Source organism: Ranitomeya variabilis, chromosome 1 (genome assembly GCF_051348905.1).
Source record: "Ranitomeya variabilis isolate aRanVar5 chromosome 1, aRanVar5.hap1, whole genome shotgun sequence".
NCBI lineage: Eukaryota > Metazoa > Chordata > Amphibia > Anura > Dendrobatidae > Ranitomeya > Ranitomeya variabilis.
In genome coordinates, this window is record NC_135232.1 from 169,772,695 (window position 1) to 169,797,040 (window position 24,346).

Genomic DNA, 24,346 nt, shown 5'->3' on the forward strand with positions numbered 1-24,346 from the left:
GGGAGCCCTGTCATCTGCTGCTGTAGGTCCACTGTTTTATCAAGACGAGTCAGTGCAGCCGTCTACTAGGGAATTTTTAGAACACTTCATGCTTCCCTCGGCCAACAAGCTTTTTGGAAAAGGAAATTTAATTCACCAGCAGGACTTGGCACCTGTCCACACTGCAAAAAGTTACCAATACCTGATTTAAAAACAGTATCACTGTGCTTGATTGGTCAGAAAACTCACCTGACCTTAACACCATAGAGAATCTATGGGATATTGTCAAGAGGACGATGAGACACCAAACCTAACAATGCAGACAAGCTAAAGGCTGATATCAAAAGGAACCTGGGCTTCCATAATACCCTAGAAGTGCCCATAGACTGATCGCCTCCATGACTCGCCGCATTGATGCAGTAATTGATGGAAAACAAGCCCCGACCAAGTATTGAGTGCATTTACTGAACATACATTTCAGTAGGCCAACATTTCAGATTTTAAAATAACACCAGCTTGAAAAATTATAAATTCTAATTTACTGAAATAATGACTTGGGTTTTCATTGGCTGTAAGCCATAATCATCAACATTAACAGAAAAACACTTGAAATAGATCACTGTGTAATTACCAATATATGAGTTTCACTTTTTGTATTGAAGAAATGAAATAACTTTTGGATGATATTCTAATTTTGTGAGAAGCACCTGCACTGTGATTTAAAGGGAGCTTGTCACCAGATGTTTGCCAGCTAGAAAACAGTATAATGTAGAGAGCTTGATTCCAGTGATGTGTTAGTTACTGGGCTGCTTACTTGCTGTAGTTTTGATAAGATCAGTTGTCAGCAGATGACTAAAAGACAAGTAAACCTGCTGCCATGTAGTTCTCCATATTGATAAGCTCTCTCTAAAGGTACCTTCACACTAAGCGACTTTACAACGATAGCGATCCGTGACGTTGCAGCGTCCTGGATAGCGATATCGTTGTGTTTGACACGCAGCAGCGATCAGGATCCCGCTGTGAGATCGCTGGTCGTTGCTGAAAGTCCAGAACTTTATTTCGTCGCTGGATCTCCCGCTGACATCGCTGAATCGGTGTGTGTGACACCCATCCAGCGATGTCTTCACTGGTAACCAGGGTAAACATCGGGTTACTAAGCGCAGGGCCGCGCTTAGTAACCCGATGTTTACCCTGGTTACCATTGTAAAAGTAAAAAAAAAAAAAAACACATCCTCACATTCCGGTGCCCGGCGTCCGCTTCCCTGCACTCCTCCTGCATCCTGTGTAAGTGCCGGCCGTAAAGCAGAGCGGTGACGTCACCGCTCTACTCTGTGGGAGATGCCGGAGATGTTCGGCGCTGACACAGGACGCCGGGCACCGGAATGTGAGTATGTGGGGTTTTTTTTTTACTTTTACAATGGTAACCAGGGTAAACATCGGGTTACTAAGCGCGGCCCTGCGCTTAGTAACCCGATGTTTACCCTGGTTACCAGGGGACTTCGGCATCGTTGGTCGCTGGAGAGCCGTCTGTGTGACAGCTCTCCAGCGACCACACAACGACTAAACAGCGAAGCTGCAGCGATCGGCATATATCGCTGCAGCGTCGCTTAGTGTGAAGGTACCTTAACACTGCTCCCCCCCCCCCCTTGATTGGCAGCTTTCTGTGTACACGTGACATGGGCAGGTCACTGCCAATCAGTGGTGTGAATTGGGTTAAACAGCGCTCAGCATTAGACCTGTAGCAGATAAAGCTGTGATTTTTATCAAAACTACAGCAAACACAGTAAATGATGTTGCTGAATCAAGGTCTCATGTTATGCTGCCCTCATTATGTAGCAGACTAAGGGTACTGTCACACAGTGCAGCTTTCCAACGATCACGACCAGCAATACGACCTGGCCGTGATCATTGGAAAGTCGTTGTGTGGTCGCTGGAGAACTGTCACACAGACCGCTCTCCAGCGACCAACGATGCCGAGGTCCCGGGTAACCATCGGGTTACTAAGCGCAGGGCCGCGCTTAGTAACCCGATGTTTACCATGGTTACCAGCGTAAAAGTTAAAAAAAAAAAAAACCGTACATACTCACATTCCGGTGTCCTTCAGGTCCCTTGCCGTCTGCTTCCCGCTCTGACTGAGTGCCGCCGTAAAGTGAAAGCAGATCACAGCGGTGACGTCACCGCTGTGCTCTGCTCCGGCCGGCAGTCAGTCAGAGCGGGAAGCAGACGGCAAGGGACCTGAAGGGCACCGGAATGTGAGTATGTACGGTTTGTTTGTTTTTTACTTTTACGCTGGTAACCACGGTAAACATCGGGTTACTAAGCGCGGCCCTGCGCTTACTAACCCGATGTTTACCCTGGTTACAAGCGAATGCATCGCTGGATCGCTGTCACACACAACGATCCAGCGATGACAGCGGGAGTTCCAGCATCGAAAGAAAGTTCCAAACGATCTGCTACGACGTACGATTCTCAGCAGGGTCCCTGATCCCCGCTGCGTGTCAGACACTGCGATATCGTATGGATATCGCTGGAACGTCACGGATCGTACCGTCGTAGCGACAAAAGTGCCACTGTGTGACAGCACCCTTAGTGCCACATTCCCTTTTGAAGAAAAAAGAAGTGTTAGTCTCAGTCTGCGAATAATACACTGATTCAAACGATTGCAGGTCCTGCACCTTCTCGAGTCAGTAGAACAATGAATTGATTGGTGATATATTGCTGCACAGCACCTTTACACCATTTAATTTTTTGATACACTGCAAACGATGGCAGTTTAACCCCTTTACTTCCAGTGACTGACATATCACACCATGAGCAAGTGTCAGTTCCCACACCATCACGTGCAATGTCAGTCATGTCTGAACTACCACTGCGTGTAAACTAATCCCGCAAAAAAAAAAGCGACTCCCCACTCAGGTCCATCATCTGTTAATGGAAATATAGGGGGCTTACACGTTTCTAGTAGCACAAAGGCTGTGGAAAAGCTAAATGGCTCCTTGATGCCGATGCCCCCCCAGAAGCAGTCCAGCAACTTCTGAGCTCCCAAAAACTATTCTAGGAAAATCTGTGCTCCATGAGGCAAATATCACTTTGTCCCTCCCAAGTCTCAAAGCGTGGCTAATTAGTAATGTACAGCCACATATGGGGTATTTATACATTCAGTAGAAATCGTGGGACACATTGTGGTGCCATTTTTTAAAAAAAAAAAATTGGTGCCAAAACAATTTATGGTAAAAATGTAAGTTTTTCTTCACTACCCATTGGTATAGAATTCTGTGAAACACCTGCGGGGTCAGTATGATCACTGCACCAATACACAACTTTATTGAGGTGTACTTTGTAAAATAGGGTCACACTTGGGGGGAGGGGGTGGGGGGTCTGCTGTTCTGACACCTCAGGGACTGCCAATGTGCCATGACACGCTCAAACCGTAAGAGTAAAATCTGCACTATAATATGGCCCTTTATCTTTTGAGCCTTTCACGGTTTCAAAAGTAGTTCCCGATAATAATGTAATATATTACATTGGTACAGTAGTATAGTGCATGATGTGCTGTTAAGGTTTTCATAAGAATTTGGGAAAGTTATGAAACGTCCTAGAAGTGTCTGTTTCTGATCTCAGGGTCTTGGCTGTTAGCCGAGATGAATCTGTGCTGCACTTTATGCACATGCTCAGTGGTGAGGCAGAGCTGTGGAGTCAAGAGTCGGCGGTTTGGCTTACCGACTGATATACAGCAAGTCCCATTTCCAGGACCACCATGTAGAGATCGGTGTGGATGCCAAAAGGGGGGGGGGGATAATATTTTCAATACCTCATACACATTTTCTGTGAGATGACCCCGTTATAGCCTGCCTTCTATTTAGGTTGGCTTCAACAGAGTTGGCCTAGCTGATCTACTGAACCAAATACCTTGGGTGCAAGCACCAGAAACCACCACGACAGTGTGTAGATGACATTTGGTGGCTGCAGGACGAGGATCTGTCTCCTTTATTTACTCAGAGACACAGCTCACAGAATTACAATGCGGATGAGCGAGTTAGGAGAAAGCGCCGGTCTGCAGTTAATCATTTGGAAGGGGAGTTGTGTCTACTACTTTTCCCATAGAAATCCTGAATTGGCAAAGGAGCAACGGGTGTAGAGCAAGCCATGCTCATCTGAGCAGACAGCGTCTGCAGCTCCTTCAGACATGTAATGCAATAATCAGCCATCATCACTGGTAAAAACAAAGCCCAAAGTGCAGAATTATCACATTCCCTGCTATGGAGGTTCCTCATAGAAAGCATCACATCAAAGCCAATCCAAATCTACAAGCTGTATATAACAATCTTGTTACTTATAGCTACATAGAGGTGGGTTTTCATAGCTTAAAGGGATTGTCATCACAAAATGACTGTTCAAACCAGGTTCAGATGGTACATGAAGGGGCCAATCACTTAAAGGGAACCTGACAGATTGGGCAGCATCAGGCACTAATTGTATGATCTCAGCCACATATGTCTGAAATACTGTGGAGTTTTAGAGTTAAACCATACTTTAAAAGCCGAGGACCAAGCCGTGCCAAGACTAGTCGGACAGGCTTCTTGCTACTGCCCTGGATTGACAGGTCTATCCTTGTGTAAGCGTATAGGCAGAGAATGGTCAGTCCAGGGCAGCGGCCTGGGAGAAGCTTTTCAAGTAGGTTTTTCTCTGAAACCTGGCTGAGATCATACAGACCGTGCCCGATGCATTCTGCTTGTGGATTGGCATGTTATCAGATGTCATGTTCACTTTAAGTGCACTCTCCCACCTGATGCCACCCCCCTCTTGACAGCCCGGGCTTCACAGAACCAGAGAAGGACAGAAATACAGCTGGTAACAAATACCAAACGCGTACATTTTCTATGTAAAAACATTTCTAAAGAGTTCTGAGCATGAGATTCTCAGCAGATGTCAGTAATAACCGATCCAATCCACAAGCAGAAAAACAAAAAAAGTATTCAACATGCTTTATAAAATGTATTTAATACAAAATCCTTTCATGGAAGAAAACGCATGTATTGCTCAAGTGACTTTTGGCCAATTCTTCCACACAAACTTCACACCTTGAGGCTTCAGTGGGCTCCTATGAACTCCAAGCTTTAGTTCCTTCCATACATTTTCTATTGGATTCAGGTCCGGTGATTGGCTGGGCCATTCTAGCAGCTCTATTTTCTCTTTGAAACCAATTGAGCTTTTACAGGTCTGTGTTTAGGATCATTGTCTTATTGAATTGTCCTGTCCACCCTCATTTCATCATCATCCTGGTAGATGGCAGATTTTTTTTTTAAAAAGTGAATGTGTCTGTACATTTGTCCATTCATCCTTCCTTCAATTATGAAGTTTGCCAGTGCCGTATGCCACACCATAATGTTCCCACCTCCAAACTCCACTGTTGGTATGATATTTATTATGGCATCCAAAAACTTTGATTTTGGTCTTATCTGACCAGTCTATATTCTCCCAGTATTTCATCATATTGTCTAAATGTTGAGAACATGTTAACTACGCATGAACATGCTTTTTGCTCAGCAATTGAGTCTTGCGTGGTGAGTGTACATGGAGGTATAGTTTTGTTTGAAACAATTGTACCTGCCGATTCCAGGCATTTCTGTAGCTTTCCACCGGTGGTCCTTAGCTCTTCGACAACTCTACCGAATTCTTTTCTCTGTCTGAAATCTTACCCGGAGCACCTTGTTATGGACGGCTTATGGTGAAATTATGTTCTTTCCACTTCCAAATGATGGCGCGCGCCCCCCCCAAACAGTGCTCGCAGAAACCTTCAGTAGTTTAGAAATTCTCCTGTCAATGCCATCAGTATGTCTTGCAAGGGTTTTGAGGCAGCTCACTGGTTTTACCCATCATGAGATGTTTGCGTGGCACCTTGGTAATGGATATTATAGACCAACCATTGAACCAGCTGATATTTTTCACTAAGTGGCAGAATTGCTTTCTAATTACTGATAGATTTCAGCTTGTGTCACGACTTTCAAAGGCTTTTTTGCATCTCTATGGCATCAGGTGTTCAGTACTTTCTCCTTGTGTCATGTCTCAATATTACACAATTTATGGTTTGCAGGCTTTGCATGAGAATTTCAAGTCAAGAGCACCTTCAGAAATATATTCACTTAGAAAAATGGTGACATGTTCAATACTTAATTCACCCGTCAGCAATGGAAAATAAGCAGGTGTGAAGGGGCATATATAAATCATTGGCCCCACCGTGAACAACCGAGCACCTGTACCGGGTTTGAACAGTCATTATATGCCGACAGTCCCTTTAAATTAAATTCCAGGCACCACTTTATTATGACTTCTCTGTAAGATCTCTTTAAGGCTACTTTCACATTAGCGTCGTGCACTGCTGTTTTTCAACACATCTGCTGCCCCATTGTGAGGTGCGGGGAGGCAGGGGGCGGAATTCCGGCCGCGCATGCGCGGTCAGAAATGCTGGACACGACGCACCAAAAAACGTTACATGCAACGTTTTTTGGTGGCGACGGTCCGACACAACGCAACCGTCGCTTGACGGTTGCGACGTGTGGCAATGCGTCGCTAATACAAGTCAATGGAGAAAAAAAAAACGCATCCTGCAAGCACTTTTGCAGGATGCGTTTTTTCAACAAAACGACGCATAGCGACGTGCAGTGCATGACGCTAGTGTGAAAGTAGCATAAAACTATAGTGTGTTCTCCCCATATGTCTCAAGTTTAATGAGTAAGACAGTATTTTTATTTATATTTCCCCTACTTTGTTAGCATCTGCAAGCATGTAATGAGCACAGTAACACTCACCCGATGCCGTGTGACCTGCAAATCCCACAGTTCTTGTTGAATGGAGGTCACTTTCCAATTTAGGTCTAAAGCCCGCCATACACAGAGGTCTGTCCAGTAAAAATCTCAGCTGACCCTCCCATACACAGGAGTACTTGCTCGGTCAAGCCCGTGTTCCATGAAAAAGCCACCGTTTAACCCTTCAGCAGGCTGCATATGTCTGGGAGAACAAGACGATAGGCAGTCCGAAAGCAGACATTCAATCCAAATCTCCCGACCATCAACTGGCCGGCACTCCCAAACACAGAATCTAGACCAAAAATCCATCAGCCGACATTAGTCTAATGTGGAAGGGAGCTTTCAAGGGGATGTTCAGGCTTGGGGCTAAAGTTCTGCAGTCACTATGCAATTGCAGGCTTGAATTCTCAACACGCAAGCTGTGCACCATCGGGATTCTAAGGTGCGAGAGCTGGTAGGCGCGTGACTGCAAGTATGCGGGTGCGTGACCACCCACTCCCAGCGTCAGCGTACGGACCATGCGCAGTGACTGCAGACTTTAGCCACAAGCCTGGACAACTTTTTTAGGACTCAAAAAAAGGTTACCTAGCCTCTGTCTTTGGCTATGGTCACAAGTTGAGCATTTTACATCGGTATGTGTAAGCCAAAGCCAGGTGATGAACAAATCAGAAGTATAATAGAAGCCAATGCACCAATTTTGTATTTTTGATATACTGATGTGAAATACTGGCCAAATATGGATAGTGAGATAAATCACAGACCCACAATGAGAAAATTCAAGAAATGATCTCTGTGCCACACAATTTGGTAGGTCACAACTAGCGCCACGTGATGCCAGAAGAAGTCAACCGGTGAGCATGTTAGTGTGCTCATTACTCATACACTTGATTGCTAACAAAAAGGAAAATACCATCACTGAAGTGGTCCTCTTAGAGGAGGGCGAGTTTCACAGGGGGACACATACATGTTGCAGTTGCCTCATCTACTATATAATTGTCTAAGGGTCACTTCTGTCTGTCCTGTCTAACGGTTATTCGTTCGCTGATTGGTCTCGCCAGCTGCCTGTCATGGCTGCCGCGACCAATCAGCAACGCGCATAGTCCGGAAGAAAATGGCCGCTCCTTACTCCCCGCACTCACTGCCCGACGCCCGCATACTCCCCTCCGCTCATACAGGGTTAATGCCAGCGGTAACGGACCGCGTTATGCCGCGGGTAACGCACTCTGTTACCGCTGCTATTAACCCTGTGTGACCAAGTTTTTTTTTTTTTTTTTTTACTATTGACGCAGCCTATGCAGCGCCAATAGTAAAAACATCTAATGTTAAAAATAATTTAAAAAAAATAAAAAACGATTATATACTCAAATACGCTGCCTCTCCCACTCCTCGCGATGCAACCGGCACGTTCCGGTGGCACAGATGGTCTGGCAGAAGGACCTGCCGTGACGTCACGGTCACGTGACCGTGACGTCATCACACCCTGGGACCGGCCTGCACCCCACACAGGCGACAGAGCTACAACGCGCCTGCAGAAGTTGAGTATATGTTTATTTTTTTAACCTGTGTCATACGTGGCTGGGCAATATACTACGTCGCTGGGCAATATACTACGTGGACATACATATTCTAGAATACCCAATGCGTTAGAATCGGGCAACCATCTAGTAACACAAATAAAGCTCCAAATCACTGCAATTTAAGACTTCCAGGATATTCCAATTTTCTTCTAGAAAAACAAATGACAATTAGAGGAGAAAAAAAACACTAGCGCCATATTTTAAATTTTGTTGGACACAGCAGCTCTGCATACATGGTCCCTAAATAAAAGGATTCCCACCAGGGGTCTTAATAGATTAATACCAGTAAAATAAAGCAGGCGAATCTGAAACTTGTATAAATCCGGGAGGCTCAGAGCTGCGGACCTAGGGTGCCATATTAGTGACCCAAAATACAGTCCTAGACAAGAGGCAAATACTGAGTGCTGAGAAGACGGCGGAGCTCTCCAGAGCAAGACACGGCTCCCACAGCAGTGATGCAGCAGATCAAACTGGACATGAACTGGTTTTGTATAATTGATGGCTGAGATGCTGCTGGGACCAGGAGACGCCTTGTTTTGCTGCAGACTGATGATGATGGTGCAAAGTGGCCATTACTAATACTAGATGTATGGGTGAGGCTGTACGAGTGCTACTAACGCTGAGGACACCCGAGAGTGAAAAATAAGTGAAATCACGGGGCCAAAGCAACAGCACAAAAAAACTGGAGGACCATCCCAGTGTGGCCGGCGCGTGCCCTCCAATTATACATCCCGCAGTAATAGGGATCACGAGAAATTGGCCATAGTCGGGAGACCAAATCTTAGGCCACAAAAAAAAAAAAAATATTCTACATATATACACACACACACACACACACACACAGTGTGAACGACAATGTACCATAAGTCTTAAAAAGTGACAGTTTGACAGGAAAAAAAAAATCCAGACAGGTCACAAGGAAGTGTCCAGGTCACACATTGCAGTCTGTGGTGGCACAGTGGTGGGGACTCGCTGCCCGTTCCTTCCCACGCCGCACCGCCAGAATCCACGATACTGGACCCTACATGCGCTGCAGTCACAGACTGGTCTGTAGGGTTTGGGTTTTTTGTGTGTTTCTTGCCATCATGACACCAGATTGTGAAGGGTTTTATAAGAAGAAGATTTTACACCTGTTGGTAAGAAGTTTAGAAACGGCAGAATGTGAGGCCCCCGGAGCGGTAATCACTGCTGTCCACTGCACATCGCAATGTGGACCCGGACCAGAAACGGACGGCAGCCCCCCCAAACCCAACAGGTGCACACAAATCCTATCTATCTCCCTCCGTCTCCTGCACACACAGTATAGGGCCCTTACACCGGCGGGCAGTGACCATGACCACCGGAGCGGATCTGCCAGATCGGTCACCCAGACACACCCCGTGAGCCCCGGACAGTACCCGCACGATAGCGGCCACCCCGCGCTCTGCACACCATGACGTGCCGGCCAGTACCGCGGACCCCGCAGCCTCCACACACTGGTGCATCTCACAGACCCGCAGCACACAAGCTCCGCACGTCCCGTCTCACCCACACTCTCGTCCCCACGGTCACCTACTTTGCTGTCCCCAGACTCCGTCGGATTCTCCATCCTCTGAGCGGTCACCCACAGACAGCGGGGCGCGGTCAGGAACCCCAGAGCCCAACAGTGAGTGGCCGCTGTAAAAATACGTATAGAACCGCGGCACAGGAGCGACCACCAAAACACGTCTGCACCCAGCACGGACACCGCGCTCTATAACTGTCCAGCGTCCAACTCTGCCCGGAAGCCGCCCTCATCTACATAATGGGCGTGGGAGACTGCATGCTAACGCTACTATTGGATAATTAAATAAGTGGGCGTTTCTAAGGCCTCGTGGCTTGGGCGGGACTGTAGAAGACTGAGCCGGCACAGAGGTGCTGTGTCTGCGCCGGCGAAGAGGGAGAGTCACGTGGTAATGAGAGGCAGAATGGTAAGCAAAGGGTGAGCAGACAAACCAGTGATAAACCACATTACACATGCATTCCCCATTCTGTAAGCATTGTTACTGGGTCAGCGCTTGTGACAGAAAACCGGATTGACATTGGCATAAATTATTTCATTTTTACCTCTTTATTTATTCTTTAGGTATTTTGCACATTGTGCTTCCCATAAAGTCCGAAAAAACTCTGAGAGGGGATTTAAATATTAACCCCTTTACCTCCGAGGGTGGTTTGCACATTAATGACTGGGCCAATTTGTACAATTCTGACCACTGTCCCTATATGAGGTTACTAGATGATGGCCCGATTCTAACGCATCGGGTTTCTAGAATATGCATGTCCACGTAGTGTATTGCACAGCCCACGTAGTATATTGCCCAGTCACGTAGTATATTGCCCAGTCACGTAGTATATTGCCCAGTCACGTAGTATATTGCCCAGTTACGTAGTATATTGCCCAGTTACGTAGTATATTGCCCAGTCACGTAGTATATTGCCCAGTGATGTAGTATATTGCCCAGTAACGTAGTATATTGCCCAGCCACGTAGTATATTGCTCAGTCACGTAGTATACAGCACAGCCACGTACAGTAGTATATTGCCCAGTCACGTAGTATACAGCACAGAGCCACGTAGTATATTGCCCAGTGACGTAGTATATTGCCCAGTTACGTAGTATATTGCCCAGTTACGTAGTATATTGCCCAGTCACGTAGTATATTGCCCAGTGATGTAGTATATTGCCCAGTAACGTAGTATATTGCCCAGCCACGTAGTATATTGCTCAGTCACGTAGTATACAGCACAGCCACGTACAGTAGTATATTGCCCAGTCACGTAGTATACAGCACAGAGCCACGTAGTATATTGCCCAGTGACGTAGTATATTGCCCAGCCACGTAGTATATTGCGCAGTTACGTAGTATATTGCCCAGTGACGTAGTATACAGCACAGAGCCACGTAGTATATTGCCTAGCCACGTAGTAGATTGGCCAGTCACGTAGTATATTGCCCAGCCACGTATGTCACAGGTTAAAAAAATAAAAAATAAACATATACTCACCTTCCGAAGGCGCGTTGTAGTTCTGTCGCCTGTGTGGGATGCAGGCGGCAGCTTCCGGTCCCAGGGTTGGTATGAGCGCAGGACCTGTGATGACGTCGCGGTCACATGACCGTGACGTCATGGCAGGTCCTTCTCGCACAGGGCCTGTGACGAAGTCGCGGTCACATGACCGTGACGTCATGGCAGGTCCTTCTCGCGCAGGGCCTGTGATGACGTCGCGGTCACATGACCGTGACGTCATGGCAGGTCCTTCTCGCATACCATCCTTGCCAGCGGAACCTGCCGCTTCCATGAAGCGGTTACCGGAGCGTCGCAAGGAGCGGGAAAGGCGGCGGAAGGTGAGTATATAATGATTTTTAATTTTTTTTAATTATTTTTAACATTAGATCTTTTTACTATTGACACTGCATAGGCAGCGTCAATAGTAAAACTTGGTCACACAGGGTTAATAGCGGCGGTAACGGAGTGAGTTACCCGTGGCATAACGCAGTCCGTTACCGCTGGCATTAACCCTGTGTGAGCGGTGACTGCGGGGAGTATGGAGCGGGCGCCGGGCACTGACTGCAGGGGAGTAGGGAGGGACTAATCGGACTGTGGCCGTCGCTGATTGGTCGCGACAGCCATGACAGGCAGCTGGCGAGACCAATCAGTGACTTGGATTCCATGACCGACAGAGGCCTCGACCAATGAATATCCATGACAGACAGAAGGACAGACAGACGGAAGTGACCCTTAGACAATTATATAGTAGATACCTCTGGAACGTTTCAACGGATCCTGATGATTCTGAAACTGTTTTCTCGTGACATATTGTACTTCATGATAGTGGTAAAATTTCTTCGATATGACTTGTGTTTATTTGTGAAAAAAAACGGAAATTTGGCAACAATTTTGAAAATTTTGCAATTTTCCAACTGAATTTTCATGCCCTTAAATCCCAGAGATATGTCACACAAAATACTTAATGAGTAACATTTCCCACATGTCTACTTTACATCAGCACAATTTTGGAATTAATTTTTTTTTGTTGTTAGGAAGTTATAAGGGTTAAAAGTTGACCAGCGATTTCTCATTTTTACAACACTTTTATTTTAGGGACCACCTCACATTTGAACTCACTTTGAACTGCACCCCTCAAGTATCTCAAAACCACATTCATGATGTTTATTAACCCTTCAGGTGCTTCACAGGAATTTTTTGAATGTTTAAAAAAAAAATTAACATTAAACTTTTTTCCACAAAAAATTTACTTTAGATACAATTTTTTTTATTTTATCAAAGGTAACAGGAGAAATTGGACCACAAAAGTTGTTGTGCAATTTGTCCTGAGTACGCTGATACCCCATATGTGGGGGTAAACCACTGTTTGGGCGCACAGCAAAGCTCGGAAGGGAAGGAGCGCCGGTTGACATTTTCAACGCAAAATTGGCTGGAATTACGATTGGACCCGATGTCGCGTTTGGAGAGACCCTGATGTGACTAAACAATGGAAACCCCCCACAAGTGACACCATTTTAGAAACTAGACCCCCCCAAGGAACCTATCTAGATGTGTGGTGAGCACTTTGAACCCCCAGGGGCTTCACAGAAGTTTATAACGTAGAGCCATAAAAATAAAAAAATCATATTTTTTCCACAAAAAAAGATCTTTTCATCCCCAATTTTTATTTTCCCAAGGGTATCAGGACCCCAAAAGTTATTGTGCAATTTGTCCTGAGTACGTTGATGCCCCATATGTGGGGGTAAACCACTGTTTGGGTGCATGGCAGAGCTCGGAAGGGAAGGTGCGCCGTTTGACTTTTTCAACGCAAAATTGGCTGGAATTGAGATCGGATGCCATGTCGCGTTTGGAGAGCCCCTGATGTGCCTAAACAGTGGAAACTCCCCCACAAGTGACCCCATTTTGGAAACTAGACCCCCCCAAGGAACTTAACTAGATGTGTGGTGAGAACTTTGAATTCCCAGGTGTTTTACTAAAGTTTATAATGCCTGAGCGTGAAAATTAAAAAAATTATATTTTTTCCACAAACATGATCTTTTAATTCCCAATTTTTTATTTTCCCAAGGGTAACAGGAGAAATTGGACCCCAAAAGTTGTTGTCCAATTTGTCCTGAGTACGCTGATACCCCATATCTGGGAGAAAACTACTGTTTGGGTGCACGTCAGGGCTCGGAAGGGAAGGAGCGCCGTTTGGAATGCAGACTTTGATGGAATGGTCTGCGGGCATCATGTCGCATTTGGAGATCCCCTGATGTGCCTAAACAGTGGAAACCCCCAAGTCACCCCATTTTGGAAACTAGCCCCCCCAAGGAACTTACCTAGATGTGTGGTGAGCACTTTGAACCCCAAAGTGCTTCACAGAAGTTTATAACGTAGAGCCGTAAAAATAAATCATATTTTTTCCACAAAAAATGATCTTTTCGCCCCCAATTTTTTATTTTCCCAAGGGTAACAGAAGAAATTGGACCCCAAGAGTTTTTGTGCAATTTGTCCTGAGAACGCTGATACGCCATATGTGGGGGTAAACCACTGTTTGGGCACATGGCAGAGCTCAGAAGGGAAGCGCCAGATTTTACTGTTATGGCTTGCTGGTGCCATATCCACTGGGTGAGCCCATGAGGTGACAAAACAGCAGAACCCCCCATAAGTGACTCCATTTTACAAATTGCACTTCTCAATTCATGTAGGGGTGCAGTGATCATATTGACACCATGGGTGTGTCACAGAATTTTATACCATTAGGCAGCCATGCGGAGAGACTCGGGAGGAACAGAGTTCTATTTGCCTATTCAAGTGAATGGATTTGTGCACGTCAGTGTGTTTCCACATGGACCATGTGTCCGTGGGCAAACACACTGACATGTTCGTTTTTTATTGTCAGCACGGACCACAAAACATTTAGCACACGTGCATACGCATAACACACATGGATGTATCAATGTGACACGTATCGGCGCAGGGGAAGAAGCGTTATTGTAAGCGCTATTCCCTGGCGTCAGGTGCTGAACACGGCTCTCATCATTCTCCCCTGCTCTGCTGGCAATCGGCACAAACAGGGAAGAATGATGAGAGCCGTTTTCAGCACCTGGCGCCGGGGAACAGCGCTTACTGTAATGCTTCTTCCCTGGAGCCGGTCCTTGTGGTACTGATGCGGCACACGCATGCCACACGTGTGCCGCAAGTATTACACACACGGACACTGACATCTCCGGTACCGGAAATATCAGCACGTGTGAAAGAGGCTTTATAGCGGTTTTTATGTTTTGCTGCTGTCACACACTAAAAGATGTTTTTTATTGCAAAAAATAGTTTTTGCATTACCATATTTTGAGAGCTATAATTTTTACATATTTTGGCCCACAGAGTCATGTGATGTCTTGTTTTTTGCGGGACGAGTTGACGTTTTCATTGGTGACATTTTCAGGCACATGACATTGTTTGATCGCTTTTATTCCGATTTTTGGGAGGCAGAATGAACAAAAACCAACAATTCATTAATTTATTTTGGGGGGGCGTTTATACCGTTCCATGTGTGGTAAAATTGATAAAGCAGTTTCATTCTTTGGGTCAGTACGATTACAGCAATACCTCATTTATATCATTTTTTATGTTTTGGCGCTTTAATACAATAAAAACTATTTTATATAAAAAATAATTATTTTTGCATCGCTTTATTCTGAGAGCTATAACTTTTTTTATTTTTCCGGTGATGGAGCTATAGGGCAGCTTGTTTTTTGCAAACAAGATGAAGTTTTCAGCGGTACCATGTTTATTTATATCCGTCTTTTTGATCGCGTGTTATTCCACTTTTTGTTTGGCAGTATGATGATAAAGCGTTGTTTTTTGCCTTGGGTTTTTTTCTATGGTGTTCACTAAAGGGGTTAACTAGACAGTTTTATAGGGCGGGTCATTACTGATGCGGCGATACCAAATATGTGTACTTTTATTGTTTAGATTTTTTTTTCATTCAAATATTTATTAATAGAATAAATAATTATTTTGTTATTATTTTGTTTAAATATTTTTACAATTATTTAAAAAACATTTTTTAATTAATTCTAACGTTTACATTGTCTTCCACTATGGGACAATCATTTTGTGCAGGCTGATCGCTTCTGTAGCATGCAGATCTGCAAGTTATAGAAGTTGTCAGCGCTGCACGTAGTGTACACTGACCTGAGAGACTTCCTGACATGCACTGCGCATGACAGGAAGTTTCTCAACTTTGGAGACCCAAATGTCGTCATGACGACATCGGGTCTCCATGGCAGCGATCGGGACCTCGCATCACGCCGTGGGTTCTCCGATCCAAAGGCAGGGGGGCTGTCAGCCCCTGTGCCAGATCCGGAATGCTGTGATCGTGTTCGATCACAGCATTTTGGGGGTTAAAGTGTCTGTGACTGCTCCTGGCACTTAGTGCCGGGTGTCAGGGTGTCAACTGTGAGAATCAGCTGACACCCAGCCGTGATCGGCCGCACACCACCCGTGTGCGCGGCCGATCGCTATGACATACTATCCCGTCCATGGTCAGATGAGCCCAGGGCACACAGACGGAATAGTAAGTCAATGTCAGAAAGGGGTTAAAATATTTTTCTTTTCATCTTCTTTTCCTTGTATCTGGGGCTGGTTTATTAGTTCCATTTACAAGGGCAATACAGAATAGCGGAGTTGTCCGTGTGACCCATCACCCAGCAGCTCCTGCTCCATCTCCAGGGCTGCCACTAGGAATTTCGGGGCCCCATAATGGCAACATTTTTGGGCCCCCTTGAAACTCCGCGCAGGCTCCACCCCAGCTCTGCCTGCACCCAGTAGCGTAGCTACCGGGGGGCAGAGGGTGCGGGCGCCCCGGGCCCGGTGCTCTGAGGGGGCCCACCCAGAGCTAAACTACTGTAACTGTATACAGTTACATTCTGCGGCAGAGCAGGGAGAATCGATCTCCCCGCTCTGCCGCCCGGCCGCTATGGGGCCCCTGAACAGGCGGGGGGGGCCCGGTGCCAGCAGTGGGCCCCCACGCCGTCATCGGAAGATCAGCTGTAGCGGCATTTAGCTGATACAGCTGATTGCAATGATGGGAGAAGGAGCGCTGCGCTCCTCCCATCATCCCCCTGTCAGTATCGGCGTCTGACGTCGCCGACACTGACAGCCGGTGCGATGACATCACTGCCCGGCCTCCGCTGTCAGGAGATCAGCGGGAGCAGCACAGGAACCAGGAAGAAGAGAGGTGAGTATTTATTTTATTTGTTTTTTTTTTATGGGTGCTGCTGCCTTATTACAGGGTCTGCCTATGGGGGGGTGCCTTATTACAGGGTCTGCCTCTGGGGGGGCTGCCTTATTACAGGGTCTGACTGTATTGGTGCTGCCTCATTACAGGGTCTGACTATGGGGGTGCTGCCTTATTACAGGGTCTGACTATAGGGGTGCTGTCTTATTACAGGGGCTGCCTTTTTACAGGGTCTGACTATGGGGGTGCTGCCTTATTACAGGGGCTGCCTATGGGGGTGCTTCCTCATTACAGGGTCTGACTAAGGGGGTGCTGCCTTATTACAGGGTCTGACTATATTGGTGCTGCCTCATTACAGGGTCTGACTATGGGGGTGCTGCCTCATTACAGGGTCTGCCTATAGGGGTGCTGCCTCATTACAGGGTCTGACTATGGGGGTACTGCCTTATTACAGGGTCTGACTATGGGGGGTGCTCCTTATTACAGGGTCTGCCTTTTTACAGGGTCTGACTATGGGGGTGCTGCCTTATTACAGTGTCTGACTATAGGGGTGCTGCCTCATTACAGGGTCTGACTATGGAGGTGCTGCCTTATTACAGGGTCTCACTATGAGGGTGCTGCCTTATTACGGGGCTGCCTTTTTACAGGATCTGACTATGGGGGCTGCCTTATTACAGGGTCTGCCTTTTTACAGGGTCTGACTATGGGGGTGCTGCCTTATTACAGTGTCTGACTATAGGGGTGCTGCCTCATTACAGGGTCTGACTATGGAGGTGCTGCCTTATTACAGGGTCTCACTATGGAGGTGCTGCCTTATTACAGGGGCTGCCTTTTTACAGGATCTGACTATGGGGGTGCTGCCTTATTACAGGGTCTGACTATGGGGGTGCTGCCTTATTACAGGGTCTGCCTATGGGGGTGCTGCCTCATTACAGGGTCTGACTATGGTGGTGCTGCCTTATTACAGGGTCTGCCGCCTTATTACAGGGTCTGGCTATGGGGGTGCTGCCATATACTACAGAGTCTACCTATGGGGGTACTGCCTTATTACAGGGTCTGCCTATATGGGGGTGCTGCCTTATTACAGTGTCTGCCTATGGGGGCTGCCGTATGCTAATGAGTCTGCCTATGGGGAGTGCATTATACTATATTGTGGACTATTTGGTGCATTATGCTACTGTAGATGGAGGCTATCTAGGGGGCCATCATACAGTATGGAGATTACAGTGTGGGGGTCATTATACATTGTTGGAGCCATCAAAAAGTTTGGGGGCTACTAAGGAGTCAGTATACTGTGTATAAGAGAGCATCATGCTGTATATAGGGGAGCTGTACAGCGGGAGACTCGGGACTTTATTAAATGTAAAGTGGGCATTTATTGTTATAGGGGAACTCAGGTTACTGTGGCTATGAAAGGGGCACACAGGGCATTATTACTTTCTAGGGGCAAAATATGGGCACTGTTTTCTAGGGCAGTTGAAACCGGCATTACTATATTATAGAGAGGTGGTTTAGAATTTAGAGGGCACAGAGAACCACACAGCAGGTGCAGTAATAGGGGCACATATGGAAGCAGCGGCTCAGTATTGGGGTATCAGGAGCAGTAATAGGGACACATACGGCAGCAGCGGCTCAGTATTGGGGTACCAGGTGCAGTAATAGGGACACATATGGCAGCAGCGGCTCAGTATTGGGGTATCAGGGGCAGTAATAGGGACACATACGGCAGCAGCGGCTCTGTATTGGGGTATCAACAGGATGAGGAGTTTGTGCAGGTTGGGAATAGATGGTAATGGGGCTGGAATATGAGAAGTGAAATGTGTCTTTGTTGTATTCTCTGCAGACGTGTCCTGGCTGGAAGAAGTTGTCATAAGGGTCTGGGCCAGATGGAAAAGACGGTAAAAATGACCGATTCCATCAGAAAGGACATCAGCAGTAAGACATTATCTGTAACTGTGCAGTGATCTGTTATATGTTCTGTAGGACTGGTATCTACCACTGACCATATGGCGGTAATATCCAAATTGGTCTTTATATAGAGATTATCTTCAGTAACAGCGCGGTCATCTGCTGAGGTTCTCCTCCAGTATTAGGGCGCGTCACCGAGTTGTAATCAAAGTTACCTGGTTAGGGGCCCACAGAAGCTTTGCCCCCACCGGACCAAAACCCTAGCTACACCTCTGCCTGCACCATCCCACCACCCACTCTTGAAAAAACTCAACTTCTTCACCACATCCTCACCAATCAGGTATTAACAGTTCCCAGCAAACACCAGATCACATTCATAAGTAGCAGCTTTTGCTCTGGCCAAAATAATTTTTAAGCCGCCACCATGACACGGTAGACTCTTTTAGCCGGGCCCTACTCTACTCTAAACTATTAAATATAAATATATTTTTATGTATTTTTCTTGAATGGAATTTGTCACACACATGTTTTCTTAAAACGGCCATTAATACCGTATAAAAGGATCAAATACTGTCACACCATGACCAGACCATATATTACCACCACATAGTGACCAAATACTACTAGATACAAGGGAGAAATGCTGCCACACAATGACCAGATCACATATTCCCACCACATAGTGACGGAATAATACCACATACAAGGAACAAATACCACCACATAGTGACTGAATACTACAATACTGATCATTAATTAAAAAAAAAACCACAATACTAAGTGCCATTATACACAGGAACTCTGTATTTACAGGTAATGCAATGATCACCAGTGACATTATACACAGAAGCTCTGTATACAGTGTCAGTGTACAGGTAATGCAGTGATCACAAGTGACACTATACACAGGAGCTCTGTATATAGGGTCAGTGTACAGGTAATACAGTGATAACCGGTGACATTGTACACAGGAGCTCTCTATATAGTGTCAGTGTAGTTAGTACAGTGATCACTGGTGACATTGTACACAGGAGATCTGTGTATAGTGTCAGTTACAGGTAATACAGTGATCATCAGTGACATTATACACAGGAGCCCTGTATATAGTGTCAGTGTACAGGTAATACAGGGATCACCAGTTACATTATACACAGGACCTCTGTATATAGTATACAGTGTATAGTGTCAGTATACAGATAACACACTGGCTCACCAGTGATGTTTCTAGCTGAAGTCCTTCATCTTTGCTTTTTCATCAAACACAGACTGCCGTCACTTCTTCCAGCTAGGACTTGTCTCTGCATAGATTAACACAGTTATCTAGAGCACCACTTCCAGAGCACTTTCCCCACTTTTTTCCTTTCTTCTAAACTACACATCTGAATACAGACATGCACCCACCATCAATATATAATTGGTTATTATGCAAGCCACCATTCCAAATATAAATTATAATCTGCCACTGTGCCCCCTCTAACTATAAATAGCCACTTTCCCCATTTAATATATAAATTAATTAGCATCTGTACTCTCCCCCAATTCATTACCAGTCACTTCATCCTCAACGCCCCCGCTATGCACCTCCCGCTCTAACCCTAACCTCGATTCATTATATTTACATGCCCCTCCCAATTCATTGTCATGTCTTTCTCTCCCACCCTCGATTCATTATCAACTTCTCTTCCCCACATTCAATACATCATTTACTCCTTCACCCTCAAAATTCATCATTATTTGTTCTCCCATTAGATCATAATTTGCCCTCTTAACCCCCACCTTCAATTTATCATTTGCTCTTCTAACCCCCACCTTCAATTCAATTGCTGTCCCCCGTCCCTCACACTGAATTAATCATTTGCAGTCCCCTCACCCCCACTTCATCATATGCAGTCCCCCGTCCCCTCCCCCACTTCATCATTTGCAGTCCCCTCCCCTCACTTTAATTTACAGTCCCCCTTCATCAATTGCAGTTCCCTATCACCCCCTCACTTCTTCTGCAGTGCCCCTTACTTCATCATTTGCAGCCCCCTATCCCCCTCTCGTTTCAACATGTGCAGTTCCCCCTCGGACACACTTTATCATGTGCAGTCCCCCTCCCCCACTTCATCATGTGCAGTCCCCCTCCCCCACTTCATCATGTGCAGTCTCCTTCCCCAACTTCGTCATGTGCAGTCCCCCTTACACTCCCACTTCATCATGTGTAGTCCCCCTTACCACCCCACTTCATCATGTGCAGTCCCCTTCCAATTCATCATGCCCTTCCCCCCACTTCATCATGTGCAGCAGTCCCCTTCCCCCACTTCGTCATGTGCAGTCCCCCTTACACTTACACTTCATCATGTGTATTCCCCCTTACCCCCCACTTCATCATATGTAGTCCCCCTTACCACCCCACTTCATCATGTGCATCCCCAATCCCCCAATTCATCATGTGTAGTCCCCTTTACACCCCACTTCATCATGTGCAGTCCCCCTTACCCACCCACTTCATCATGCGCAGTCGCCCTTACCCCCCACTTCATCATGCCCAGTCCCCCTTACCCCCCATTTCATCATGTGTAGTCCCCCTTGCCCCCCCCCCCACTTCTTCATGTGCAGTCACCATAACCCCCCCCCCCCCCCCCCCGCATCACACTAACCACTGAGGCAATTCTACAGTAAGATTTCCTGTTCTTTCAGGAAAGTTCTATATTTTGTATTGAAATATCTAATCAACATGTGCAAAAGTCACTGACAAGTGAAAAGGAGCAGGGTCAGCTGTGACATTGACTATTGTGTTTGGTGGATCCTGTGTTATCAACTGTGTATGAAGGTGTTACCTGTCATTGTAATCCTGACTCTGCTGATACTGAGACTACTGTAAACTCTTCCTGAAAGAATGTCATAAAACAACCCCAAACTATTTAACACAAAATCCTGATTTTAAAATAAGTACATTTCTAATAGTACATTGCAGTTTGTGGAATCTGGGATTTTCACTGCATGAAAGCTGCAGGTCTGCTCTTGGGCTGTAGATTGTGGAGATGAAAACCTGCAGTTATGGAGAATGGTATTGCCTGTGAATGTTAGATTTAGAGAATCTGAATTTATTTGCTCAGTATTTTACATTAATGTTTGTACAATGTACAATTTCTAATATATACATATAATATCTCTTATTAGTTGATGTGATCTATGAAGTGTGGCTCCAGCAGCTTGTAATTACATACTGTTCAATGTTCCTGGAAACATAATATGAGCACAGCATTATCTGATGAACAGCTCAAGACCTCTATAGTTCAGTCCTCTCCTGTTACTCTACCCCTCCGAATCGAACTCCAAAAACTCCTAGGAAAGTTGTATAAAGAAGGCGATGCCGGTTGTCCATCTATTTACACAGGCAGCAATATGGTAATGAAACAATAATCAGCTCATATAATGTGTTGCTCGGTAGAGGTGCTATAAAATGTTTAAGAGGTAGGGGTCCAATTGCTAAAAGTTAAGGGGCTGGCTTGCTGTGCTGAGACATTATAGCCCAGCAGAGTCTTCACTATCGAGCCAACAGAGATGTCTGAAATCGGGTCATCCATAAAGATGACAAAAATAAAGTACAAGGTTAAAGAGAATTGTCATTTTGGATTAACCCTTCTAATCTGTCTACATAGGCATGTAAGTCATAGAAAGTTGATTCAGTTGTTACCTTCGATCAAATGTTTTATTCCGGAGAAATCCACATTTTTCTTAATTTGTAAAGAAACTTTTAAGATCTATAGGCCATACATAGAACTCCTTGACAATCTGCCTCCAGAGTATATTGTAAATGAAAGAGGGAGTTACCAGTGTGAGAGCAGGAAAGCTAAGTGTCATTACATGTCTCACACTAGTAATGTCTCTTTTCATTTAAAATAAGCTCTGGAGGCAGAATCTCAGATCTATGTCCGGTCCGTAGCCCTTAAAGGGAACCTGTCAGCAGGATTGTGCACAGTAACCTACAGACAGTGTCAGGTCGGCGTCGTTATACTGATTAAAATAATACCTCTTTATTTGTAGTTTTCAGCCTGTGGGAGTCTTCATGTGGTGCTCTGATTAGGTATTCACCAGTATGGCTTCTGACAGGTCACTGATCCCTCAGTAACCTGCCCCCTATTTTACATAATGAATATTATATATATCTTGGGGAAAAAAAAATCCCCTTCTGCAGGCTGGTGCCAGCGTTGGCGCCTGCGCTGCAGCCGGATCGCATACGTAATGTGTATATAATTCATTTGTTTGAAGTTATCCTGAAATTCAATAAAAAAAAAAAAAAAGTTTGAAAATGGTGTCAGAAGCACCTGCACAGTAGCATCTATCGGTCTATATAGAGGAGATCCGATAGCTGCTACTGTGCAGGCGCCGGAGGTGCTATCTTGGAGAAGTACTTTTTTTCAATAGCAGAATGGCGGTGCCTGCGCAATAGCAGCTATCGGCGATCAAACTGATTTTTTTTTTTTTTTGTGAATTTCAGGATAACTTAAAATAAATTAATTATGTACACATTACACGCTGGCGCCGGCCTGCAGAAGAGGATTTTTTTTTCTCAAGATATACAGTATATCTATATACAGTGGGTATGGAAAATGTTCAGACCCCTTTAAATTTTTCACTTTTTGATTCATTGCAGCCATTTGGTAAATTGAAAAAAGTTCATTTTTTTCACATTAATGTACACTGCACCCCATCTTGACTGAAAAAAACAGAAATGTAGAAATTTTTGCAAATTTCTTAAAAAGAAAAACTGAAATATCACATGGTCATAAGTATTCAGACCCTTTGCTCATTATTGAGTAGAAGCACCCTTTTGAGCTAGTACAGCCATGAGTCTTCTTGGGAATGATGCAACAAGTTTTTCACACCTGGATTTGGGGATCCTCTGCCATTCTACCTTGCAGATCCTCTTCATTTACGTCAGGTTGGATGTTGAGCGTTGCTGGACAGCCATTTTCAGGTCTCTCCAGAGATGCTAAATTGGGTTTAGGTCAGGGCTCTGGCTGGGCCAGTCAAGAATGGTCACAGAGTTGTTCTGTAGCCATTCCTTTGTTATTTTAGCTGTGTGCTTAGGGTCACTGTCTGGTTGGAAGATGAACCTTCGGCCAAGTCTGAGGTCCAGAGCACTCTGGGAGAGGTTTTCATCCAGGATATCTCAGTACTTGGCCTCATTCATATTTCCTTCAATGGCAACTAGTCATCCTGTTCCTGCAGCTGAAAAACACCCCCATAGCATGATGCTACCAGCACCATGTTTCACTGTTGGGATTGTATTGGGAAGGTGATGAGCAGTGCTTAATTTTCTCCACACATACCGCTTAGAATTATCACCAAAAAGGTCTATCTTTATCTTCATCTCATCATACCAGATAATCTTATTTCTCATAGTCTGGGTTTCCTTCATGTGTTTTTTAGCGAACTCTATGCAGGCTTTCATATGTCTTGCACTGAAAAGAGGCTTCCATCGGGCCACTCTGCCATAAAGGCCTGACTGGTGGAGGGTTGAAGTGATAATTGACTTTTTGGAACTTTTTCCCATCTGCCTACTGCATCTCTAGAGCTCAGCCACAGTGATCTTGGGGTTCTTCTTTACCTCTCTCACCAAGGCTCTTCTCCCACGATTGCTCAGTTTAGCTGGATGGCCAGGTCTAGGAAGATGTCTGGTAGTTCCAAACTTCTTCCATTTAAGGATTATGGAGGCCACCTTGCTCAAAAGGAACCTTGAGTACTGCAGAAATTCTTTTGTAACCTTTGCCAGATCTGTGCTTTGCCACAATTCTGTCTCTGAGCTCCTTGGCCAGTTCCTTTGACCTCATGATTCTCATTTGG

General features: G+C 45.5%; 1 long non-coding RNA gene across 1 annotated transcript in view; it reads right to left on the minus strand.

Moving 5' to 3' along the window:
• The window catches only part of LOC143808169 (uncharacterized), a 28,936-nt gene extending 18,805 nt beyond the window's left edge, over positions 1–10,131 (minus strand). Inside the window, exon 1 of the long non-coding RNA XR_013221902.1 lies at positions 9,918–10,131. This is a non-coding gene — a long non-coding RNA (uncharacterized LOC143808169). The remainder of the gene's footprint in view (positions 1–9,917) is intronic.
• Positions 10,132–24,346: the final 14,215 nt, after the last annotated feature.